Source organism: Herpailurus yagouaroundi, unplaced genomic scaffold (genome assembly GCF_014898765.1).
Source record: "Herpailurus yagouaroundi ecotype Mexico unplaced genomic scaffold, PumYag 67700, whole genome shotgun sequence".
Classification (NCBI taxonomy): domain Eukaryota; kingdom Metazoa; phylum Chordata; class Mammalia; order Carnivora; family Felidae; genus Herpailurus; species Herpailurus yagouaroundi.
Genome location: NW_024420499.1, coordinates 619645 through 645631, shown reverse-complemented (window position 1 = coordinate 645631; position 25987 = coordinate 619645). Strand labels below are relative to the sequence as shown.

General features: G+C 41.9%; 1 protein-coding gene across 7 annotated transcripts in view; it reads right to left on the bottom strand.

Moving 5' to 3' along the window:
- IL13RA2 (interleukin 13 receptor subunit alpha 2) overlaps positions 1-25987 on the bottom strand; it is a 72444-nt gene that overhangs the window by 33255 nt on the left and 13202 nt on the right. The window contains exon 1 of one of the 7 annotated variants that reach the window (XM_040468396.1): positions 13663-13682. The exons of 2 other annotated variants lie outside the window; for them this stretch is intronic. The gene's annotated coding sequence lies outside the window, so the exon portion shown is untranslated. Of the gene's footprint in view, positions 1-5027; positions 5140-13662; positions 13683-25987 lie in introns of those variants that run through there. 4 more of the 7 variants (XM_040468390.1, XM_040468397.1, XM_040468391.1 and 1 more) reach the window with 4 other exon arrangements.

Below are 25987 nucleotides of genomic sequence, written 5' to 3'. Positions count from 1 at the left end.
CTTCTCCCTCCCATTTCAAGGAGATAACCAGGCTTGTTTCCTCTTCTTTCCCTTGCTTAAGGGGATCCCTCCCCCCCTATTGCCAAGACTAAAAGCAGAAGTTGTGCACAGACTTAACCTTCCTAGCTTTTGTACTGCCAAAACCCAAGCTCAAGGGAGAGGTTATGCTTAGGAGCACGGATGCAGGTCTCAAGAAGACAGATGAACTTCCTTTTAGGGCACTCAGGAGGGAAAGGGACATATAGTTTAGACAAAAGTAAGTCAGGGGTGTGGCAGGGGTTAGAAGTAGCAGGGGGAACAGCTCCACATTGGATGGTAGCAGCCTAGGGAGGGGCAAAAGTTCAGAGGTATTTTAATGAGTGGGCTGGGCCCTAGACCCAGGGGACCTAATCTCAGCAATGACCCAGTCCCCCAAGCTTTGTCTAGAAGCAGTAGCAGCAGCAAACGTAAAAGGGCCGTCTCCGGTGGAGACAAAATGGTATATCAGAGAGTTGACAGAGAAGTAAAGAGCAACGACCAAAAGGGCCTCCCTACTCTTCGGTGTGGCCTAAGACCTCAGAATATTTGTGTCACCCAGTAGGATGCTCAAATATTAACTGAAAGTGCATATCTTACTTTCCCGGCAGAATGCTGAATACAAGGCAGCCTAAAGAACACTTTGAAATAGCAGCACTCTCAACAATAACCACCTTATGCCGGTCAGAGTGGCTAAAATGAACAAATCAGGAGACTTTAGATGCTGGCGAAGATGTGGAGAAACGAGAACCCTCTTGCACTGTTGCTGGGAATGCACACTGGTGCAGCCGCTCTGGAAGACAGTGTGGAGGTTCCTCAGAAAATTAAAAATAGACCTACCCTATGACCCAGCAATAGCACTGCTAGGAATTGACCCAAGGGATACAGGAGTACTGATGCATAGGGGCACTTGTACCCCAATGTTCATAGCAGCACTCTCAACAATAGCCAAATTATGGAAAGAACCTAAATGTCCATCAACTGATGAATGGATAAAGACATTGTGGTTTATATACACAATGGAATACTACATGGCAATGAGAAAGAATGAAATATGGCCCTTTGTAGCAACGTGGATGGAACTGGAGAGTGTGATGCTAAGTGAAATAAGCCATACAGAGAAAGACAGATACCATATGGTTTCACTCTTATGTGGATCCTGAGAAACTTAACAGAAACCCATGGGGGAGGGGAAGAAAAAAAAAAAGAGGTTAGACTGGGAGAGAGCCAAAGCATAAGAGACTGTTAAAAACTGAGAACAAACTGAGGGTTGATGGGGGGTGGAAGGGAGGGGAAAGTGGGTGAGGGGCATGGAGGAGGGCACCTGTTGGGATGAGCACTGGGTGTTGTATGGAAACCAAATTGACAATAAATTTCATATATTGAAAAAAAAAAGAAATGTGAAATTCCTTCCATACTGAAATTGCAGACGAATTTCGCAGTAACTTCGATTATAATAAGGTGTGGTACATTCTGAGAGGCAAGCACCTAGAAGCACCGAGGACAGGTGCCTAATCTGCTCCGTAGCGGTCCAGTAAGAGTCCTTACAGCAAGTAGTACCTCAACTATCTCATAGATAAGGAGTAGGTGTTTGCCGGCGCAGGGAATATGAGGGAGGGACTCCTCCTCAATGGAAATTGATTAAGCCAAAGGAGGGAAGTAACGAATCCAGACCTGTACGAGCGGTTTGTTTGGGCTGCAGGGTAAGAGGTACACAGGCATGTTTTCTGAGCCATGTTAAAAGAGTCTGGAGTTAATACTGGTGGTAATAAAGGGGACTGACAGCAAGTGGCATCGAGGAAGACTACTGAAGTAGGAGATCTCAAGGAAAAAAGTATTCAAAAGCCAAGTGCTCCGAAGCCAAAAGGGATGGCGTGGGGGCGGGGGGGGGGGGCGGTTAGTAAGACAAGAATGGCAATGTGCCTCTTGTACTTGGACATAAGAAGCAGTTAGTGACTCTGGTAAAGGCAGTCCTATGTATAAATCGCTTTTTATTGGAGCCTAGTTGTATAGAGGTTCTATAGGTCTTGGTTATACAGGGAAGGGTGAAGAAAAGATAGCTTGCTCTCTTCACTAAAAAAAGAAATCCCTGAAAAAAGCAAGAGGCCAGCATGTAATCTAAAACAAAAGCGGAGGGGCCCAAAGTCGGTTGAGCGTTCGACTTCGGCTCAGGTCACGATCTCGCGGTCCGGGAGTTCGAGCCCCGCGTCGGGCTGTGTGGTGACAGCTCGGAGCCTGGAGCCTGTTTCGGCTTCTGTGGCTCCCTCTCTCTCTCTCTCTCTCTCTAACCCTCCCCCGTTCATTCTCTCTCTCTCTCTCTCTCTCTCTCTCTCTCTGTCAAAAATAAATAAGCATTAAAAAGTAAAGAAATAAAACAAAAGTGGAAAGACGGAATTTGGACCGACGGAGGGCTCTGAGACAGGACCAAAGCACGGATGAAGACAAAAATCGATTGTGTTTATAAAAGGCAGTGGGGTGGGTGCATCAGAGGTTCAGGCACACTTGATGGCGTATATTTTCTGCGTGAAATGGGAGCCAAGCCTACCTGCTGAGGATAAATATGTTGTAGCTGAGTAGGAGGCTCAATGACAGAGGATAAAGTTTGCAATAGCCACCAAAGAGGGTGTAAGAGAACTGAGGGAAAGCCCGAAGGCTCTGAGTAAAACCACGTAGAAGGATGACCTGCTCAGTACCTCTTCCTTCTTCGCGTTTCAGCTCAGATGTCACTTGCTCAGAGGCGTTGAAATGAAGCCCCTGTGACGTGCTTTACAGGCACTGCCTTTCCTTTAAAGACTTATGATGGTTTTAATCTTGGACTAATTTGTGGGATAAGTGGATTCACTTCTACTCCGTTAGACCGTAAACTCAGTGAGAGGTCAGGGGTCACATGTATTTTGCGCTCCGTGACCGGGATGCGGGTATAGCTGGGTGAGCAACGAACTAGAACTTAAGCTCTAAGGAGGCCGGGACTTCAAACGGTTTATGCTGTATCCTCAGTGCCTGGCACAGTGCATGGCACATAGTAGATGCTCAGTAAATATCTACCTGAATAAACGAAACGGATATGGCAGAACACCAAGGCTCCCGACTTCCGTTCCAGTGCTCATCCCACTCTATTACGGCAGCCCATACCCGATGTTCCATATGTTACGGTTACCGGAATAAGGGCCCGTGCATACGCATTATTATCTCTGTTTTCCTCAAGAAGAAAGGGAGGCTCTGAAAGATGCAATATCACGTGCCAGTTAAACAGCGAGGATGTGCCAGAAACAGAATTCGGTTGCAGGTCTTCCTGGCTCCAAAATCTGAGTTCTTTCTCCTATTCCATGCTGCCTGCTGAGGTATTAAGTGATAAAAGATTCACTCTGTGAACCTGCCTAGGGATATGTGCATTTGAAAGTCCCCCCAGCGTCCCCACTGGCAAAGAAAAACAAAACAAGTAAACAAAAGGCTTCCACATCCAAAGTAACGACTTTGGCGGTAAAATCTCAGGCGAAGGGACGGAGACAGGCCAACAAGGAAAATATCTGTGAGCTGGCACCTGTTGACAGTCTCCTAAATCACACCCCATGGGCACTTGCTGACCTATTCTACAGCCCTGTACACTATCCATCTCACTAGCATAAGGCTTGAGTACACAGCGAGGATGGAAGACATAATCCCAAGGATGGAAGACATAATCCCAAAGAGCGTATCTTCTCGGCAAGACACTTCAGAGCTCTCTATGCCCCAATTTTCTTATCTTATCAAATGAAGGCAATGATACTTGCCACCATAAGGTTTAGGAAATGATTAAATGAGATAGTACATGCAAATGTCTGCAGCATAGTGGGCATAATGACTCAATTGTTACTAGTGGCCTTCCCCTTCTTCCACATCCAGGAGCCCCCTCCCAGCAATTCCTTGAAGACACCCTGAAAAACACATGAAAAAGGAACAAGCAAACCCACCCCACCCCCGCTCCTTTTGTTGAACCCTGTTGTTTAAATGATCATTTTTTAACATTTCTATTCCCTTTTATTACATTAGCCATAGTCAGGGCACTTGGCTCATTTCACAGATAAAGAAACTAAGATGAAAAGCTCTTAGTCCTTAGTTTATTATTCTCTGTTCGTAATAATAATAATAATAATAACAACAATAATAATTCTATGCAGCTTGCTTAAGTCTTAAACTCTAAACCATTTCATATTTTAATAAAATTTGTATCAAAAACAACTGGTAAATTTCTTGTATTCATGTCCTGGTTTGATATACCCTCTTACATATTAAACAAAGAACACGAATCTGGAGCTATCCAAAGAGAGTGCAGTGTGCAAAAGTGATGGTCAGATTTACTTGTTAACCATTTTTTCAGAAGAAAACAAGCATCAAATGTATAAGATGTTAGTTCATTTCAGACCGAAAGCAGTGAAAATTGGAATTTATATTTTCATAACTGTATGTATGTAACCATAATATCCAAATAAATGAAAACATCACATATAGAGGATACACATGTTCCATAAATTAAATCAAAACATCATATAAAAATATACTGAGTCGTTCCTTTTAGAGGAGCTCTGTGGTTATTTCAGAGCTCAAGAGAGAAAAGTTGCTGCAAAGTAGTGAATTCTCATCTATAAGGAAAAAAACCCCACATAAATAATAATTTCAGAAAACCTCTTAACTCTACAATGCAATTATCCTTACCATTTCCAAAGGAGCAGGTTTGCTTACAGGCAATATGATTTTTATAGGAGATAAAGGCCAATAAGAAAATAATGACAAATTAACTAAAAGCAAAAATGTTATTCATACCAATTATCCAGCACCTATTTGCTTCATGCAAAAAAATGCAGCATTTCATCAAATTAATATATATCAAGTCAAATTATTTTTGTCATGAAAAGATTTATGAGGCCAGTTTTTTTATTGAAAAATTATTTATTTATTTCAACAGAACTAATTAGTTAAAATAAGTTACCTCTCATCCCCACACACCCTCTCCCAAACTTAAGTTCCAGACTTACTGTGAATGAATAATGTGTCCAGTTATAATCACATTCTTCTGAACTACCACTGAAATCTGTCTCAATGAATAGCTTCTTAGCTTAATGGATTTTAAAGGACCTTAGAACTGAAGTCTTTATGTAGGAGGAGCTCTGGTTTATCTACCAAATGTACTGTCATGAGAAAATTTGCATTCAAAGCAGATCAGCATTCAAGGTTACATGTGTCAAAAGATTCAGCGGAAATCACGAAATTCATCAGAGTGATTTTTTTCCCCTTTTTAATTAGTTCCTGCTATGGCACTTCAGGATGCCAATGTTATTTTACTATGTGACTCACCACATTGGGAATTAAAAGATAATCCAAAGGTAATTATGCGACTGCCAGGTCTATGGCTGTTTCCTCAGCGTATACTGTCCAAAGTACTTCACCGTTTTGAGTTTCAAATACCTCAAGCATGAAAAGAGTCATAAACGGACAAAGAATCTGGAAACCTGTTTCCTACTCTAGGCTCTCTCCCTCCCACAATCGGCTAGGTGACCCTGGGCAATTTCCTTAAATTCCTTAGGTCTCAATTTCAAACAATTTATTAAATGGAACCTCAGAAGTCATCTGGTCTAACCTTCAAATGCAAGCCAAAACTGCCTTAAATGTAAAATTAGCAGTTAGAGCAAATGAGGTCCGACATCCTTGGTGCTGGCCTTGAAATTCAGTCATCCTCATGTATATGGGTGTTTCCCATTGAAAGCTTATCAAACACTTCCTTACATAAGCAAACAGGATTTTCTTTCAGCCCAGATAAAATTAAGTAAAAAAACTCAGATCGCCACCAAATTGCCCCTCAACCTTCAAGTCTCCACGGAGTAATTTCCATGTCCGGGAACCATGCAAAGCCATAAGAAGCTGGAACAGTTCTGATGCTTTTCTAAACCATAGGACAGGATGTCAGGCATTTATTCCAAAATACAAGTAAATTGAGACTGAATCCAGTCCCTATATTTTTGTTACCAAAGATATATTTTACCCTCAATATGCGAACAAACAAATAAAAGTCAAGGGTTTTGTTTTTTTTTTTTTTTTTTTTTTTTTTTTTTTGCTTCACTGCATAGTTAATGCTTCACACTAAATTGAAATTGGAAGGTGGGAAGAAATTGAGCCTTGTTTCAGAACACAGCTAGTTTGTCTCTTTCACAATCATATTTTCAGAAATTATTTATTAGGCCTACATGAGGAATCTTTTTTTTTTTTTTTCAACGTTTATTTATTTTTGGGACAGAGAGAGACAGAGCATGAACGGGGGAGGGGCAGAGAGAGAGAGGGAGACACAGAATCGGAAGCGGGCTCCAGGCTCCGAGCCGTCAGCCCAGAGCCCGACGCGGGGCTCGAACTCCCGGACCGCGAGATCGTGACCTGAGTGGAAGTCGGACGCTTAACCGACTGCGCCACCCAGGCGCCCCTACATGAGGAATCTTACAATCAGAATTTGCTGACACGACGGTAGGAAAAACACCATGATTCAAAATCTTCTTTCCTTTTCCTGTGATTGCAATTCCAATTAACTTATTTATCATCTTCTATTCAAAAAACTCTCCATGAAGTTTTCCTCAAGCTTCCTGTTTTCCCCAAATCTTCTGGTCCTTGCAAACATTTCATTATACTATATAGTTTTAATGGAGAGGTACAATTCCAAGAAATACAAGTATAATCATATCTTGGAATGATACAGTATATTTATTTATAGACATGCAAACCATAAGCTAAATATAGTTAACAAAATACAGTTGGAAAAAATTTTTTTAGGTTTATTTACTCTGAAAGACACAGAGACAGCACCAGTTGGGGAGGGCAGAGAGAGAGAGGCAGAGAGAGAATGCCAAACAGGTTTTGCATTGTCAGCATAGAGCTGGGGGGCTCGAACCCACAGAGCCACAAGATTATGACCTGGGCTGAACCCAAGAGTCGGACGCTCAAGCGATTGAGCCACCCAGGTGCCCCAGTTGGACATTTAAAAAATAAATAAACAAAATAAACTACGGCTGGAAACAATCATGCACCATGCCTCAGCCGTTACATTTCATTAGATAGGAACTGCTACTCTGATTTTACAGCTTAATCAGTGAAAGCCTAGGCTAAACTTTGCTTCTTGGTGGGAAGAGAAAGACATTACAAAGACAATTTATTTTAATATACTAAAAGTCCTATATGATGGCTCTCTAGTGACATCAAAAGAAGTTGCCAATGATGATTGTGTGCTTGTCTCTTAGCACTCGTTCCTCTACCCCACATACAAGGCATGTTGCAACTGCTAAACAAGAGAACTGGGGAGTAAACCTCATCGGTGCAGAGAAAGGAGGCTGGATAAGTCTAACTGGAGCAGTCCCTCCCTAGCTGGAAGTTAGTCCAAAATCAAGAGAGAGTATAAACCAACATGTGATGCAGGCCAGTCAGTTCTGGAAGGGGGCCAACAGAAACCAGGCAAAAAGATTTAGGCCTGGGCTCGAATTTCAGCAGAGACACAGAGCATTAAGCTTCCAGATGGGAGCCAAAGTCCAATTAAACAGCCCACAGCAGATGGTGGGGCAAGAAACAAAAGCTAAAGCCTGATGCTTACAGTTTCCCAGGGGCCCAAATCAATTCCAGAGGCATAGCACCCACTAGGCTATTTTCCGACTTCTACCTGCTAAAAAAGAATGGTTTTCACTGGGCCAAGGCTAGTGTCCGAACTGAGGCTTCCGAGGCTGATACCATGAAGTGAAGCTAGGACGGGCCTAGGGTACGAAAGTGCTCTCCCCAGCCTTCCCAGCAGGAACATGAGTATTACTTTATTTTCTCCATTGTCCCTCTGAGATGGCCAAGTAGATACTATTTCAGTTTTACAAACAAACACCACCCAAGTTGCAATAGGTTGCTACTTTCTAGAAGTCAAAAATTCAAGAGAAATACACACAGTCATATGGCTGCTAGGATTCTCTCTGGTTCCTCAGTAGCCGAACTAGTTGGCTGGCTGGGATCATCATATCTCTTTCACCGTGCAAAGCTATAATAACTCCTCTTCTGTTGGCCATCAAAACAGGAAAAACGGGTATTCCTGACCTGCCGTTCAAACGAAGCAATCAGCAGAGTCAGTATTTAATGCCCCAAAGTGTTATTTCCTTTGGAAGTCTAGAATACATTAAATAAGCAAAAACAAATAAAATAAATATCACACAATAAAAATAAAGTAACCACTGACTATTGTGTGTGTATGGACACGTACACACACACACACACACACACACACACACACACAGGGTTCTTAACAAAATTACTGGATTTGAGAATAGTTTTTAAACGTTCAGGCAAATGTCAAACTCACAATGTTCTGAGAGCTTTCTTTTTTTCATAACACCCCCAGAAGACTGACCTGAAAAGTTATTTGTTAGACTTGGCATATTATACAGAAAAGCAGTGTCTTATAAAGAACACCTTCTGTGAGACAGAAGGAATCTAGACGGCCTGCTTTCCCTGCATTCCAGGCTTTTTATTCTGAAACCAACTAATTGATGAATTCTGAATTCCCCTCCAGACTACAATAGATTGAACGGCAGAATACCAGAGCCAAGATTCTCAGGAAATCCACGTGAGCTGAGAAATACAGTTAACAACATCATGGCCCAGTCCCCGGATTAACTCCAAACAGGCTTCAACACAGAGGTCAGCAGTGTTAGACTGCCTTCCCTTCACTCACATTCATGCAACAGTTTACAGCACAGCAATGTGCCAAGCACTGTGTTAGATGCTCGGGGTACAAAGGTGAGTCAGACACTGTCACAGGTAGCTCAATGCCAGTTGGAGCTAGAGAAGCTAGAAACTACTGGATAATTACAGTACAGTGTGATAAGAACAGTATACTATGACAGAATCGACAATCACTGGCATCTAACGGAGCTCAGAGAACAACTCATTCTACCCGCTTTGTGATGAAAAGGGTATCGTCAGGTGGAAATGGTTTGGGAGGGGGGGGAGGTCACTCTTGCTCCTGATGTCAAATTGTGGTATTAAAAAAAAAAAAAAAAATATTTGGTCTTGGTCTCCAGTTCCTGGCACTGAGCTCCTAAAACCCTTAGAAATTCCTGAGTGACAGAAGTGTCTTTTGGATTCATAATGAGCCCCTTTCCACTCTACCTGAGTTTATGCTGAGTCCCCAGATAGCTTCAGCTTGAGGGTCAGTTGCCAGAGGCATCAACCATGTGACTACAGGGTTGGAACTCTCAGTCCCACCCCCCTCCCAACGTTCTGGAAGGGGAGAGGAACTGGAAGTTGAGTTCAATCACCAATGGCAAATGAATGTAAGCAGCCAGGATGGACCTAAGGTAGGCAAGCGCTATCCCTTGCCTCTCTAGCAGCAACATACGGATTATTTAATTTTATCCATTTATCCCCCTGAGGTAGCTAAGAAGATACCATTTCAGCTTTGCAAATGGCTATCATTCAAGTTTCAATTGGTTACGTTACTTTCCAGAAGTCAAAACTTCGAGAGAAATAAAATCTAGGTAGACCGGGCACCCAAGTCCATGCCTTAGTTACGAAGCTTCCGTAAAAACCCCTAAACGACCAGGTGCACAGGCCTTCCAGGTTGGACAACACAGGGAGGTCCTAGGAAGGGGACATGCCTGGAGAGAGAATGGAAGCTACTCAAGATGCATCACCCCTACACACACACACACACACACACACACACACACACACACACCACTTGCCCTAAGCATCTTTTCCATTTGGTTGCACCTGAGTTGTATTCCTTGTAATAAACCTGTAATAGTAAGTAGAGTATTTTCCTGAGTTCTGTGAATTGCTCTCATGAATTATCAAACGGGAGAGGGGTCACGAGAACCCCTGAACTTATAACTGGTTAGTCAGAAGCACTAAGACTTTCCATTGGCATCTGAGGTGGGGACAGTCTTGTGGGACTGGGCCCTTATCCTATGGGGTCTTTGCTAACTCCGTGTATAATGTAGTATAGTTGTGTAATCTAATTACATGTATAATGTCAGAAGTGAATTGAATGGTAGGATACCAGCTGGTGTCAGAGAATCTGAGACTGGATAATTGCTTGATATCAGAAAACACCCCCGACAAGTCAACCTTCTTTATAACTGTTTCTTTATGCACCAAATAGCCCACCTATTTGGAAAGGCCTAGGCATGTCAGGAAACTTTATCAAGATAAAATCGTGTCCTACACTGTGGCCGAGTTTGCAAATTTTTCTCACTATCCATTCTCCTACCCTTCCTCTTAGTAACTGACACTCCTGAGTTTTAGCTGTGGACACAGCCTCCCCATCAAAGACTGTATGTCCCTGACTCCTTTGCGGTTTTGTAGGAAGGTCTGACAGAAATGTGGACGATGATACGCAAGCAGCGGTCATATGTGCAACCTGTGGCTCATGGTTTGACAAGAAAACCTCTTGCCCTCTTCCTTCTCTCCCTTCATTCAACCGTATGTCACCACACAAAGTCAACATGCTAGGAGACGGCAAAGCAACAAGGTAGAAGGATCCTGGGCCTTCGATTACCCGCAGCGGTGCTGCCTGACCTCCTTTGGTCTGTTGCTTGAGCCACAATATTTTGAGGTCTCTTGCCTGTAGCAACTTACCTTGTATCTGAAATAATATAGAGATAAATCTTCATTAAAGTGCAAGTGAGGGGCGCCTGGGTGGCTCGGTCGGCTGAGCCTCCCACTCTTGGTTTCCGCTCAGGTCACGATCTCAAGGTTCGTGAGTTCAAGGCCGGCATCGGGTTCCGCACTGACAGTGTGCCCCTCCCCTGCTCATTATCCCTATCTCTCTCGAAATAAATAAATAAACTTAAAAATTTTAAAAACAAAAGTGCAAGTGATATCAATGTGTTATTCTTCCCAAAGCCATTTGCACATGGAATCGAAAAACCCAAGAATGGGTCAAGTCCAAAGGGAAAATATCCTAATGGTGTTTCAGACCCCGTGACAGGCCAGAGGTTTTGGGTTTGGGTTTTGGCTTATTTTTACTTCCCTTTGAATCTTAGCACAGCATATTTGTCCACTCTGTCACGCCTTTAAGTTTGGCCCTGACTCTAAGCTCTCACATGTCTGTTTCTCTCCCTAGGATGTAATTTCCTTCAGAGTAGGAAGCGTGCCTTACTTGCCTCTATAAAACTAGTTCCTAGAATACAGCATATATTCAATAAACGTGTATCGAATGCTACTAGCAAAGGTAACCAAAACAGCCATATTTCTTCCCTTGTTTTTTTTTTTTTTTTAATTCCTCCACATATAACTTTTATTCTAATAATGCAGAGAACTAAATGACCCAACTACTAATGACAGAACAAGCTAGTACCGTTGGTTTAAATTTGTCAGGCTGTATGTTTCATGATGACCCATGTTTTTTAGTCAGCACGATGACCCCATTATGTATACGCTACCACTGATATTCTCATTTTATAGAAATGATAACTGCGGTTCAAAAAAGTAAAAACAAACAAACAAACAAAACCTTTCATAAGATCTCCCATTTAGGAAACAGCTGAAATAGGGATTTTTAACCCAGGATTGCTTAACATTAAAAGACACTTTCTGGGGTGCCTGAGTGGCTCAGTCGGTTGAGCGACCGACTTCAGCTCAGGTCATGATCTCGTGGGTTCGAGCCGCGCGTCTGGTCTCTGGGCCCACAGCTGGGAGCCTGGAGCCAGCCTGCGACTCTGCGACTCTGCGTCTCCCCCTCTCTCTCTGCCCCTCCCCCACTCGAGCGCGCGCACGCACGCGCGCGCGCGCGCTCTCTCTCTCTCTCTCAAAAATAAACATTAAAGGGGCGCCTGGGTGGCTCAGTGGGTTAAGCGTCCGACTTCAGCTCAGGTCATGATCTTGCGGTCCGTGAGTTCGAGCCCCGCGTCGGGCTCTGTGCTGATGGCTCGGAGCCTGGAGCCTGCTTTGGATTCTGTGTCTCCCTCTCTCTCTCTGACCCTCCCCCGTTCATGCTCTGTCTCTCTCTGTCTCAAAAATAAATAAACGTTAAAAAAAATTAATAAAGAAAGAAAGAAAGAAAGAATGAGTTACAGATAATTAAGCTAATCTAAATTACATGTTATGAGAGCCAAATCAATATAAATTATATCATGCTTGTAAAAAACGCTTACCTTGAACATATGTTCCTGGGGACATTTTTTGATCTGGTCTGAACCTTGGCACAGTTATCTAAAAACTGAAAAAGCTGCCTTGGAATGATCACAGGAGGGTCTGCTAGTTTGTGTAAATATTTCAGAGAACGATGGAAGAAAACAGCATTGCCAAAAAATAGACTTCACAAGGCCCGTTTGAATGTAGTACCTGTTATCAAGCATTTTGTTAATCAATCATATCTCTAAGTTCACTATTGTAAACGAATATGCAAAACCACATAGGGACGCCTGGGCGGCTCAGTCGGTTAAGCGTCCGACTCTTGGTTTGGGCTCAGGTCATGATCCCACGGTCTGTGGTTTTGAGCCTCACATGGGGCTCTGTGCTGACAGAGCAGAGCCTGCTTAGGATTCTCTCTGTCTCCTCAATCCTCTCTCTCTGCCCCTCCCCTGCGCTCCCTTTCTCTCAAAATAAATAAGTAAACATTAAAAAGAAAACCCTATATAAAAGTAGAAATAGTTAAATGAAATAAAAATGTACCCATTATGCAGATTCAACAACTATCAAACTAACATATTTATTGATCATATCATGAGAGTGGATATTCCTGTTCTCTGAGATCCATATGTTCACAGAAACTGAAACTAGTAATGCTGAAATAAATCTAAACACTCTAGACTAGAGGCAGCTGGGTGACTCAGTTGGTTAAACGACCAACTTTAGCTCAGGTCATGATCTCATGGTTCGTGGGTTCGAGCCCCGCATCAGGCTCTGTGTTCAGAGCTGGGAGCCCGCTTTGGATTCTGTATGTCTCTCTCTCTCTCTCTCTCTGCCCCTCACCTGCTTGTGCTCTGTGTCTCTCAAAATAAATAAATGTTAATAAATAAATAATCATTAAAAATTAAAAAAAAAAAAAAAACCTCTAGTCTAACACCCTCTTGTTATAGCCAAGAAAACCAAGGACCTGAATGAAGAGATGATCTAATCAAGGTCATTTATAAGCCTATATAAGAGTCAGTTTTCGGGGCGCCTGGGTGGCGCAGTCGGTTAAGCGTCCGACTTCAGCCAGGTCACGATCTCGCGGTCCGTGAGTTCGAGCCCCGCGTCGGGCTCTGGGCTGATGGCTCAGAGCCTGGAGCCTGTTTCCGATTCTGTGTCTCCCTGTCTCTCTGCCCCTCCCCCGTTCATGCTCTCTCTCTGTCCCAAAAATAAATAAACGTTGAAAAAAAAAAAAAAAGAGTCAGTTTTCTCATCTACATTGCTCTTTAGTGTTAAACACTCTTCAATTTACTTGAATCCTTTGAAAACAATTAATGAAATATGATAAAAGCCTTTCTTCTCTAAATCCCTTAGAACAGACTAGGCTATTCTCCAAATAGGAGTCTTTTCTACCTAAATTTTTTCCCAAGAATACAAGTTACAAAACAACTCTCCCCATTTATCCCCTTTAACATGTAAATGTATAATAAAATAAACAGTTCTTCAATCAAAAGAATCCAGAGAAACAATCATATAGAATTTTACCGTAACATCATGATCTTTCCCGACTTGTCTCCTGACAATGCTGAGACGGGAACAAACACATAATAAACTTGTTAATGAACTTTTAGCAGGAAACCAGGGTGTACACATGTGTGTCCTCAGATTGAGGCTTAATAAAATTAGGAAGTTAAGTCCCAGCTGGAGACCGGACAACCAGCAGAAAATTCCTAACAGCCAGGGCACATCATACTTTCAGGAAAAATAAAGATCAACAACACATATTAATTTTCTCAAGTTGTCACTCTGTTAGTGGCAGACAGATGGGTTTTAAAAGGCTTAAGCAGGGGCGCCTGGGTGGCGCAGTCGGTTAAGCGTCCGACTTCAGCCAGGTCACGGTCTCGCGGTCCGTGAGTTCGAGCCCCGCGTCAGGCTCTGGGCTGATGGCTCAGAGCCTGGAGCCTGTTTCCGATTCTGTGACTCCCTCTCTCTCTGCCCCTCCCCCGTTCATGCTCTGTCTCTCTCTGTCCCAAAAATAAATAAACGTTGAAAAAAAAAAAAAAAAATTAAAAGGCTTAAGCAGAGTAGTAAATAGGGTTTCCAAGCCATCTCATCTATTATTCTTTACATTTAATGAAGAAGAAAACCACAGATTTTATGGGTCGTATTCACCGCATATTAACATGTGACTTTAAAGGGGCTATATTGCCTAAAAACAGAACAGCTGGATCTTTTACACTAATACTGAGATGATTTGGTGAGTGATTTTATAGATTGGGAGGATATCTTCGAAGAAACGTTTTTCTTTCTTTCCTCAGACGATGACCTACTTTTTCCCTAGGTTACTCATGGAATCAGTCAGCCAGTTATTTATCCCACAAATGGTTATTGAGTTTGTGCTAAGTAATGGGGACCCAACAATGAGTGAACAAATCCCTGCCCTAATTGAACTGCCATCCCGGTAATGGAGAGAGATCACAGACAAATAAACAAGCCAAAATATGTTAGATAATGATAGAAGCCGTTTAAACAAGCAGCGTAGGATGCTAGATAGTGATGGGTAAAGTGAGGGAAAGACGCCCTTTTAGACAGGAAGATTAGGACGTCCTCTACAGGAAGAACCTGAAGAAAAGGATGGGGGGGTCATGAACACAACTGAGAGCGTTTCAGGCAGACAGAACAGCTCGTGCAATGGCCCTGAAGAGGGGCTGTAACCGGTGGGTCGTTGCTAGGAGCCCTGTGTTGCTGGAGCACAGTGTGCAAGGAAGAAAGTTGGAGGAGAGGTCAGAGAGGTAAAGGGGACAGTTTGTGTGCCTCGAAGGCTACTTAAGACTCTGGCTTTTGATCTGAGTGGGACAGGGAGCCCCTGGAAGGTTTTGACCAGGGAAATGTATACGTTATGTTTTAAAGATAACTCTGGCTGGGTAAATAATCAAATGCATGAGTACAAAAAGGTAGCAGGGAGATGACTTGGGAAGCTCTTGCAATTAATTAGCCAAGAGATGGTGGCAGCATGTGCGATGACGGTGAGAAGTGCCATATTCTAAATATATTGTGAAAGAAGGAATGGTATGGGAATAAAGAATTCAGTTTTGGACATGACAAGCTTGAGCTGCTCATTCAACTTCCAAATCGAGACACAGAATAGACAGTTGGATACCTGAGTCTGGAACTTAGGGGAGAGTTTAGTACTGAAGATAAAATTGGAGAGTTAATGGTATACACATGGTATTTAAATCCCTGAGACTGAATGAGATTGCCTGGTGATCATTTGTTTGAGTTGTGTAACGGGTTAAGGCATAGGTAGTTCTAACACTCAAAAATGAGGAATTCTAGAGAATTACCACGCCATTAAAGAAAAATGAACGTGTACTGATGGAGACAATCAGCAAATATCACTAAATCACATGTTTGTTGGTTTTCGCCTTTTTGTCCTTCATCCTCCATTGCAAAAGTGCATTATCTTACATGGTAACCTGTCAGCACTCATTGAGGCCCATTCTCTTAACCAATTCTAGGCTGTTTTAAATAGTCAAAGTTTCAGCAAGGCTAACGCTACATTCTGAAAGCCACATGGTCTTTAATTCACTTTGTAAAATTCATCCTTACGTTTTCTAGAACATCTACATTTTCTAGAACATCCTTACATCTCCTTTTCCAGAACGTTTCATTGCCTGGCTCTACATTAAAATATGAAACTTTCTTACTTCTAGACAACACGCTTCATTCTTTTTCAAAGGCATTTGAAGACCAATTTAAAAATGTGCGCACGTGACAACTAGAAGACAATAACTGAATACTTCTCTGAAGACGAAGCTGTTTAAAGACGCATAATTTCAGTACTCAAATGACACCTTTAAAAAAATCCCCCAAACTCAGCAAAGTGCACACATTAAATGTGCGCAGTTCTTTGTATATCAACGATACCTCATTGAGCTATGGAAAATATTTTTTTGGTGTTCAGTAGGCTCTTTGTTCTGTCGATGGTTTCCTTTGCTGTGCAAAAGGTCTTTATTTTGCTGTAGTCCCAACCGTTTATATCTGACAAGGGGTTAATATCCAAAATATACAAAGAACTTATACAACTCAACACCCACCCCCAAACAAATAATTCAATTAAAATGGGCAGAATACCTGAATAGACACTTTTCCAAAGAGGACATACAGAGGTCTGACACACACATGAAAAAATGCTCAACACCACTCATCATCAAGGAAGCACAAGTCAAAACCACAAATGAGATATCACCTCATACTTGAAAGAATGCTCGAAACCAAAAAGACGGGAAATATCAAGAATTGGCAAGGATGTGGAGGAAAAGGAATGCTCATCCACTGTTGGTTGGAATGTGAATTCGTGCCACTGTGGAAAACAGTACGGAGGTTCTTCACAAAATTAGAAATAGAAATACCTTATCATCCGATAATTCTGTTACTCGGTATTTACCCAAAGAAAACAAAAACATGAATTCAAAAAGGTATGTGCACTCCTATGTTCACTGCAACATTATTTACAACAGTCAAGATATGGAAGCAACCTAAGCGTCTTTCGATAGATGAATGGATAAAGAAGACGCGAGATCTTGCCATTTGCAACAACACGGATGGATCTTAAGGGTAGTCCGCTAGGTAAACTAAGTCAGACTAGGAAAGACAAATACCATATGATGTCACTCATATGTGGAATCTAAAAAACAAAACAAATGAATAAACAAACAAAAGGTAGACTCAGACTTCTAAATACAGAGAAGAAACTGATGGTTGCCAGAGGGAAGGGGAATAGAGAATGGTCAAAGTGGGTGAAGGAGAGGGGGGGATACTGTCTTCCAGTTATGGAATGAATAAGTCATGGGAATAAAAGGTACAGCATAGGGACTATAGTCAATGATATTGCAATGGCGTTGTACGGGGACAGACGATAGCTACACTTGGGGCGAGCGTAGCATAAAGTATGAAGTTGTTGAGTCACTACGTTGTATACCCGAAACGAACGTGACATTGTGTGTCGACTATATTGAAATAAAAGAGAAATTTGGAACACCTGGCTGGTTCAGTTGGTAGAGCATGCCCCTCTTGCTCTCAGAGTTGTGAGTTCGAGCCCCGAGTCGGACAGAGAGATTACTTCAAAAAAAAAAAGAAAAGAAAAAAGAAATTTGAATAACTAAATATTTTTTTAAATCCTTCCTCTTTCTTGTATCACCAAATTGTTGCACTGATTTCCTGTTACTGCTAGTTTTGGCTGATCTTTTTGGTACATTCCCCATTACTTGTTGTGTGCGGTGTTTAAATGTGGAGAGCCAAGTTACATACCATTTTCCTTGGTTCTGAGCTGCTTTCTAGCATACACATATGACACATATTTAGAAGATAAAGAGGAGCTATGAGAAATGCACATATACATTCTAAATTGATCATACTAGTTCCGTATCTCGATATCGTGTCTAAGAGCATTAAACCTGGAGTCAGATTGCCTGGGTTTGAATCTCCGCATCATTTACTAGCTGTGTGACCCTGGAAAATGTACTAAACATCTTTATGCCTTAGTTTCCTCATCTTCAAAATGGGGATAGTAATAGGGCTTATTACATCATAGGATTGTAGTGAGAGAATTAAACGAATTTATGGGTATAAAGCACTTACTATGTGCCTGGCACACAGTAGGCCTATGTGTGAATTAGGTGACGGCAAGTGTTGATCAGAAGACTAAAGCTCCGCCTGTCCATTTACTTGCCAATATTTCCCCTTGCCACCTACTGGGTTTATTAAGTCCCAATATTAGCATCACTCCTTTGTGACAAGCTCCCAAAGCAGGAATTGTTCTCTCTAAAAAACCCATTGGTATTTACATAAAGTATTCAACAGGTCTGTGTGGGAAAGAAGCAGTGTTAGTCTTTCACAATCGTACTGCATGACTAATTCTTATCTTGAGTATTTTGCAAAGTACAAAGAGTAGGACTGATAAACTTTAATGATGTGTAAGGAAAGAGTCCCTGAATATGTGGATGCATGCATAAATGAAGCAAAAAATTCTCGAAGAGGGAGGGTAAACATAATGCAAAAGTTTCAAACAGGAAGGAAATGGCAAAGAAAAATTGCTAAACCACCAAAGATCTCATTCACTACCTGGCAACTGTTCCCAAGTCTCCTGCGTTGTTTTTTTGTTTTTTTTTTTTTAAAGGAACCATTATCTGTATAGCTTAACAGAAATCCCTTAGGTTCTACTGTTGATACAAAAGAGCACCCCCCCCCCCCTTGGAAAACATGAAGCACAGAGCATCTCAAGATACAATATCCACAAATAATTGCAAACCCCCAACCACGAAATAACAATGACCAGATCCCTTCCCTGTTATAAAATCTCAGGGACTCAGAAGATGATAGAATAAAGGGTTGTAAGGAAGCCAACGTAGAAAAGCTGTTCTTTTCTCTTCTTCCTAAGGGTTGGAAAACTTAAATTAGGGGAAAGGGGTCATGGAAATATCTTACAAATCTTTCAAGTAAAATTGGTCACATATGTAAATTTCATTTGTGATATCGGTAGGTATTTATAAAGACTTAAATAGCCATTGCACCTTTTAATAATTACTAAAGTGTCATTTTTTTTTTCCTGAATAACTTCAGTGGTGAGGTAGCCACGCAAATCTTCAGAAGCCTTTACACAGTCCTCACTCAAGCCCAAAAGGCAGGTAAGCACTGCAAAGGGTACAGGTGAGTATATAACACCTGCTTCTGGGAAGTACAAGAAAACGAGAGAAAATAAAGGACAGCTCCGGGACAGTATGGAATCAAGGGCTAAATTACTGAGGCAGAAAAAGGCTGAGTACAAACTACTCTCCTGAGCTCCATACCATTATATCAAATTCATATTAGAAATGTTCACCTGGATATTTCACAGGTGAGTCAAGCTCAACATGTCCAAATCTGAATTCATCATCTTCCTCGCCCACCCAGAACTGGTCTTCTTCTTCTCTTCCAGATTTCAGAGAACGGCACTGCCATCCAGTTGCTCAAGCCAGATAAGATAATCCTAGTCCTCTCCCTTCATTTCATCCACCACAATCAAGCCAACGCCAAATTGTGCCAATAGGAATTCCCAACGACTTCTCAGATCTGTCCATAGCCATCTATTCCCTCCACCACTGCCCTAGCTGAACATGTCATTGTCTTCTTCATGATGCCTCTAAACTGGGCTTCCTGCCTCCATGCTGAGCCTCCCTCCAACCCATTCTTCACTTAGCAGTCACAAGATCAAAATACAAATTGGCCTGGGTTAGTCTTCCACTTGCAACATATTCTACTGTCTCTCCAATGTCAATGCTACAAGGCCATGGTATACAAGGCACCTCATGGTTTAACCTCTGCTTATCTTCTCAACTTGGATCCTTTCACCTCTCGGGAAAACCATACCACGCATTTGGCATTTCCACAATGACACCATTAATTTCTTATGCTTCGTTGCCTTTGAACTGGGAGCTCCCTCAAAATGTAGTAAGGCAAGCGTGTTGGCAAGAAATTCAGCTAGGGAGTACTTTCTTTTCTTTTTTTTTTTTTTTAATTTTTTTTTTCAACGTTTATTTATTTTTGGGACAGAGAGAGACAGAGCATGAACGGGGGAGGGGCAGAGAGAGAGGGAGACACAGAATCGGAAACAGGCTCCAGGCTCTGAGCCATCAGCCCAGAGCCTGACGCGGGGTTCGAACTCCCGGACCGCGAGATCGTGACCTGGCTGAAGTCGGACGCTTAACCGACTGCGCCACCCAGGCGCCCCTAGGGAGTACTTTCAATAATCCAAAGAGAAGATAATGAGATCTTCCCATGCATCATTCCAAACTGCATTCAGACATCATCCCGTGACTGAAACACATAGCCTGAGTTTCCACAGACGCATATGGAAAAATTCTTGCTGCTATCATAGAATTAAGTAGAAGGCATCACGATTGTCTCTTTATCTCTCTACTTCCCTGAGCTAGAGAGTTAGCTTCTTGAGGAAATGAAATCTATTCTTTACCTCTGAGTCCTTGGAGTCTAACATACAGTGCCTATCTGGTGGGGCCAGAGATGGGTCAGAGGGAGGAAAACTATGAGGGAGGACTTGAGTTGTCTGGGAAAGCAAAACTTGACATGGGTCCAGCAAACGTGGCTTTCCTTTAGGACAAAGTGGCGTACGTACACATTTGGGCTGCTTTTTCCTTCATTTAATGGATCGGTGATATTGGCATTCCACATTGCCATGAGTCTTTTATGCTGCCACCTTGCTTGACAATTCATACTGGCTGTGTCATGCAAATACTTAATGACACAGACAGACTCTAATTCCAAGCTACATAGATACTACTTAATGTGGACACCTTGGAAAAAAAAATCCAATAGCTATGAAAATGCTATTATCGCATAAGGTTTAGTGGGACTTGTCGTGACCAATACGTGCCACACTTAATTTCTTAACAAGCCACGTTTCATTTCTGAACTATTGTCTATGATATTTAATATGAGGAAAACTCCCATAATAACAACCATTTGTATTTCCATACATGGTAAATTAGTACCTCTGCATTCTCCTCATCCTTTATTCTGGAAGAGTCCGAAAAGAGAAACATCATCTCTAAAATCACAACACGTATCTTCTGTATGAGCCTCCCTCTACCAGAGTATGCTTCCTGTGTCCCTTCTCTTTTTTTTTTTTATTATTTTTTTTTAAATTTTTTTTTTCAACATTTATTTATTTTTGGGACAGAGAGAGACAGAGCATGAACGGGGGAGGGGCAGAGAGAGAGGGAGACACAGAATGGGAAACAGGCTCCAGGCTCTGAGCCATCAGCCCAGAGCCCGACGCGGGGCTCGAACTCCCGGACCGCGAGATCGTGACCTGGCTGAAGTCGGATGCTTAACCGACTGCGCCACCCAGGCGCCCCTAAAGATGGTTTTAGACACTAATACTTTAAACTATAAATACAGCTAGATAACTATCAAAAATTCCAAATACCCCAGAAATCAACCTGAAGACTGACGGAACAAACTCTACAACTAAAGGGAGAGAAGAGGCCACGTCAAAGGTGGTAGGAAAGGCAAAGACGCAGTTTAGGGGGAAAATGGATCCTGGCTGCTGTGGACGGAAGGGGGCCGTGGCTGCAGAGAAGAGTGAGAGACAGAGAGAGAGGAGCACACAGGGGATGCTCAAGAAGAATGTTTCTACATAGCTATTGGCTTGAAAAACGATAGGATAGGGGTTAAATTTCATGAGTTCTTGCAACCAGTGAGGCATAAAGCCTACAGTTTTTTTTTTTTAATTTTTTTTTAATGTTTATTTATTTTTGAGACAGAGACAGAGCATGAACAGGGGAGGGGCAGAGGGAGAGAGGGAGACACAGAAACCAAAGCAGGCTCCAGGCTCTGAACCGTCAGCCCAGAGCCCGACGTGGGGCTCGAACTCACAGACCATGAGATCATGACCTGAGCCGACGTCGGACGCTCAACCGACTGAGCCACCCAGGTGCCCCAAGCCTACAGTTTTAAAGGACGGCAGGGTGGGCTAGGATAGAGCCCGGAAGGCACTGGGCTGCTCTTGGAGAGAAGGCAGGCAAACAACCTGGAAGCATACGGTGTGGAAACAGTGATCTGAGGAATGTCTGGGGCACACAGTGGAGAGATTATTTGCTCTTCTCTGAGCATATCCCTGACAGACAGCATTCACAATGACACTACTCCAGGAACAGAGGAGTTGGCCGGTGCCATTTCCCTCCTCCACCCCTAAACATAAACACAGAACCACCTGTGGGAAGGAGCACAGCACAGACACTCGCTGCCTAACTTGCTTACACTAAGCCCCACCCCCTTGCACTCTGGGGGAACTGCCTTTTTCAGTCACACTTGCCTCAGTCCCAGCAGGGCAAGACCCCTCACTGAGAAGACCAGCACAAACCCCAGCCCACGCTGCATTTCCCCACCAGAGAGATTTGCAGGGCCTCAGTTCCAGTGGAGGTGGTGACGGGTCTCTTCCAAAGCAGACCGGATCATATCTAGGTTAAACTCATCACATGCAGGCCAGGGAGCAAACACCGCCCACCCAGGCAAGGAGAGTCTCTTCAGACAACTGACCTAAAGGGTATAGCAGCCAGAACACAACAGCAGAGTTCACACAGACACATTGGAGACAATCCCTGAAGCACCAGGCCCTGGGCACTACATGACCTCTTCTCCATAAGGCCGTTGCTTTCAGGAAGAGGAGACATAAAGGGCTTTTCTAACACCGAGAAACAGGCAGAGACTTAGACAAAAAGAGAAGACCAAGAAATTTATCCCAAATGAAAGAACAAAATAAGGTCACAGCCATAGACCTAAGTGAAATAGACATAAGTAACATGACTGATGGAGAATTTAAAGCAACGGTCATAAGGCTACTCACTGGACTTGAGGACAGAAGACATCAGTGAGACCCTTACTACAACAGATAAAAGAGTTTTAAAAAATGTATCAGGGGTGCCTGGGTGGCTCATTCAGTTAAGCATATTACTTCAGCTCAGGTCATGAACTCATGGTTTGGGAGTTTGAACCCTGCATTGGGTAAGTTCGAGCCCCACTTCAGGGGCTCTGCTTCGGGCTCTGTGCTGATAGTGCAGAGCCTGTGTGGGATTCTGTCTCTCTGTCTCTATACCCCTCGTGGGATTCTCTCTCTCTCCTTCTCTCTCTGCCCTCACTCACTTACATTTGCTCTCTGTCTCTCTCTCTCTCTGTCTCTCTCTCAAATAAAGAAAGAAAGAAAGAATCAGAGACGAAGAGTGCAATAAATGAGAACAATAAATGAGAACAGGCTTGATGCAATGAAGAGCAGGCTGGAAGAAGAAAAGGAATGAATTGATGACCTAGATGACCAAGTAAAGGAAAGCAATGAAGATGAACAAAATAGAAAAATAAAAGGATTGGGCAAAATGAGAATAGACTTAGGGAATTCAGTGACTCCATCAAACATAAAAACATTCATATATAGGAGTCCCAGAAGAAGAAAAGAGAGAAAAGACAGGAGGACAAAACCCATAAGGCTAGCAGCACATTTCTTACCAGAAACTTTCCAAGCAAGAAGGGAGTGGCAGGATATATTCAAAGCGCTGAATGGAAAAATCTACAGCCAAGAACACTCTATCCAGCAAAGCTATCATTCAGAAGGAGAGATAGTTTCCTGGACAAACAAAAACTAAAGGAGTTCTCCACCACTAAACCAGCCCTGAAAGAAATATTCAAGGGGACTCGCTGAGTGGAAAAGGGAGAACAAAAGTAAAAGTATAAAGGCAGGAAACAAAAAAGCAGTAAAAATTAATGTTTCTGTAAAAACTTCAGTCAAGGAACTCACAGAAAAGGATACAAAATATAAGAACATATATCTAAAATGTGGGGAGGAGAGGAGTAAAGAATGGCTCAAACATAAAGACCATCAACTTAATATCGACTGCTATATGCAGAACAGGTTACATACAAACCTAATGGTAACCATGTATCAAAAACCACTAATAAACGTGCAAAGAATAAAGAGAAAGAAATCCAAATCTATCACTAAAGAATATCAGCAAAACATGAAAGAAAGACAAGAAAAGATTAAAGTTCCAGAAACAACCAAAAGACCAGTAAGAAAATGGCAGTAAGTCCATGCATATCTATAATTACTATGAATGTAAATGGACTAAATGCTCCAATCAAAAGACAGAGAGCATCAGAATGGATAAAAAAAAAACAAAAAAAAAAAAAAAAAAACAAAACCCATCTATATGCTGCCTAAAAAGAATCATTTTAGAACTACAGATATCTGCAGATTGAAAGTGAGGGGATGGGGGCGCCTGGGTGGCACAGTCGGTTAAGCGTCCGACTTCAGCCAGGTCACGATCTCATGGTCCGTGAGTTCGAGCCCCGCGTCAGGCTCTGGGCTGATGGCTCGGAGCCTGGAGCCTGTTTCCGATTCTGTGTCTCCCTCTCTCTCTCTGCCCCTCCCCCGTTCATGCTCTGTCTCTCTCTGTCCCAAAAATAAATAAAAACGTTGAAAGTGAGGGGATGGAAAAACATTTATCATGCAAATGGATATCAAAAGAGAGCAGGAGTAGCAATACCTACATCAGACAAACTAGATGTTAAAACAAACACTGTAACAAGACACAAAGAAGGGCAGTATATAATAAAAAAAGGGGACAATCCACCAAGAAGATATAACAATTGTAAATATTTATGCACCCAACATGACGGCACTCAAATGCTAAAGCAATACCAAACATAAAGGAATTAATTAATAATAATGCAATAATAGTATTGGACTTTAACATCCCCACTTACATCAAAGGACAGATCATCTAAACAGAAAATCAACAAGGAAGCAATGGCTTGAAATGACACACTGGACCAGATCGACTTAACGGATACATTCAGAACATTCCATCCAAAAACAGGAGAATATACATTCTTTTCAAGTGCACATGGAACATTCTTCAGAACAGATCACACAATTAGGCCACAAAGCAGGCCTCAACAAATACAAGGAGACCTTAATTGACTCAATCAGTAGAGCATGTGACTTGTCACCTTGATATCATGACTTTAAGCCCCAGGTAGGGTGCAGAGCTTACTTAAAAAAAAAAAAAAATACAAGAATATTGAAGTCATATCATGCAACTTTTCTAACCACAAAGCTATGGAACTAGAAATCAACTACAAGAAAAAAATCTGGAAAGACCACAGATGCATGCAGGTTAAATAACATGCTACCACACAATGAAGGGTCAACCAGGAAATCAAAGAAGAAATTTATAAAATACATGGAAACAAATGAAGACGAAAACACAACCATCCAAAACCTTTGGGATGCAGCCGAAACGGTCACAAGAGGGAAGTATGTAGGTCACAATTAGGCAATACAGGCCTACCTCAAGAAGCAAGAGAAATCACAAATAAACACCCTAACCTTACACCTACAGGAGCTAGAAAAAAGAACAACCAACAGAGCCTAAAGCCAGCAAAAGGAGGGAAATAATAAACATTAGAGCAGAAACGAATGGTATAGAAACTAAAACAAAACAAACAAACAAAAACAGTAAGAATAAACAATAGAATAGACCAATGAAACCAGGAGCTGGTCCTTTGAAAGAATTAATAAAATTGAGAAACCTCTAGCCAGACTTATCAAAAAGGGAAAATACCCAAATAAATAAAATCACAAATGAGAGAGGAGAAATAACAACCAACACCACAGAAATACAAACTGCTATAAGAGAATATTATGAAAAAAATATATGCCAACAAACTGGACAACCTGGAAGAAATGGATAAATTCCTAAACACCTATAAATTACCAAAACTGAAACAGGGAAAAATAGAAAACATGAACAGACTGATAACCAGCAAAGAAATTGAATCAGTAATCAAAAAACTCTCAACAAACAGAAGACCAGAGGAGATGGCTTCATGGGTAAATTCTACCAAACTTTTAAAGAAGAGTTAATACTTCCCAAACTATTCCAAAAAATAGAAATGGAAGGAAAACCTCCAAGTCCATTCTATGAGGTCAGCATGACCCTAATACCAAAACCAGATAAAAACAACACAAAAAAAGGGTACAGGCCAATATCTCTGATGAATCTAGATGCAAACATCTTCAACAAAATACTATCAAACTAAATCTAATAATACGTTAAAAAATCATTCACCAAGTTCAAGTACGATTAATTCCTGGTTTACAAGGATGGTTTGATACTCATAAATCAATCAGTGTCATGCATCACATTAATAAAAAAAGGATAAGAACCATATGATCATCTCAGTAGATGCACAAAAAGCATTTGACAAAGTATAACATCCATTCATGATAAAAACCCTTGACAAAGTAGAACATCCATTC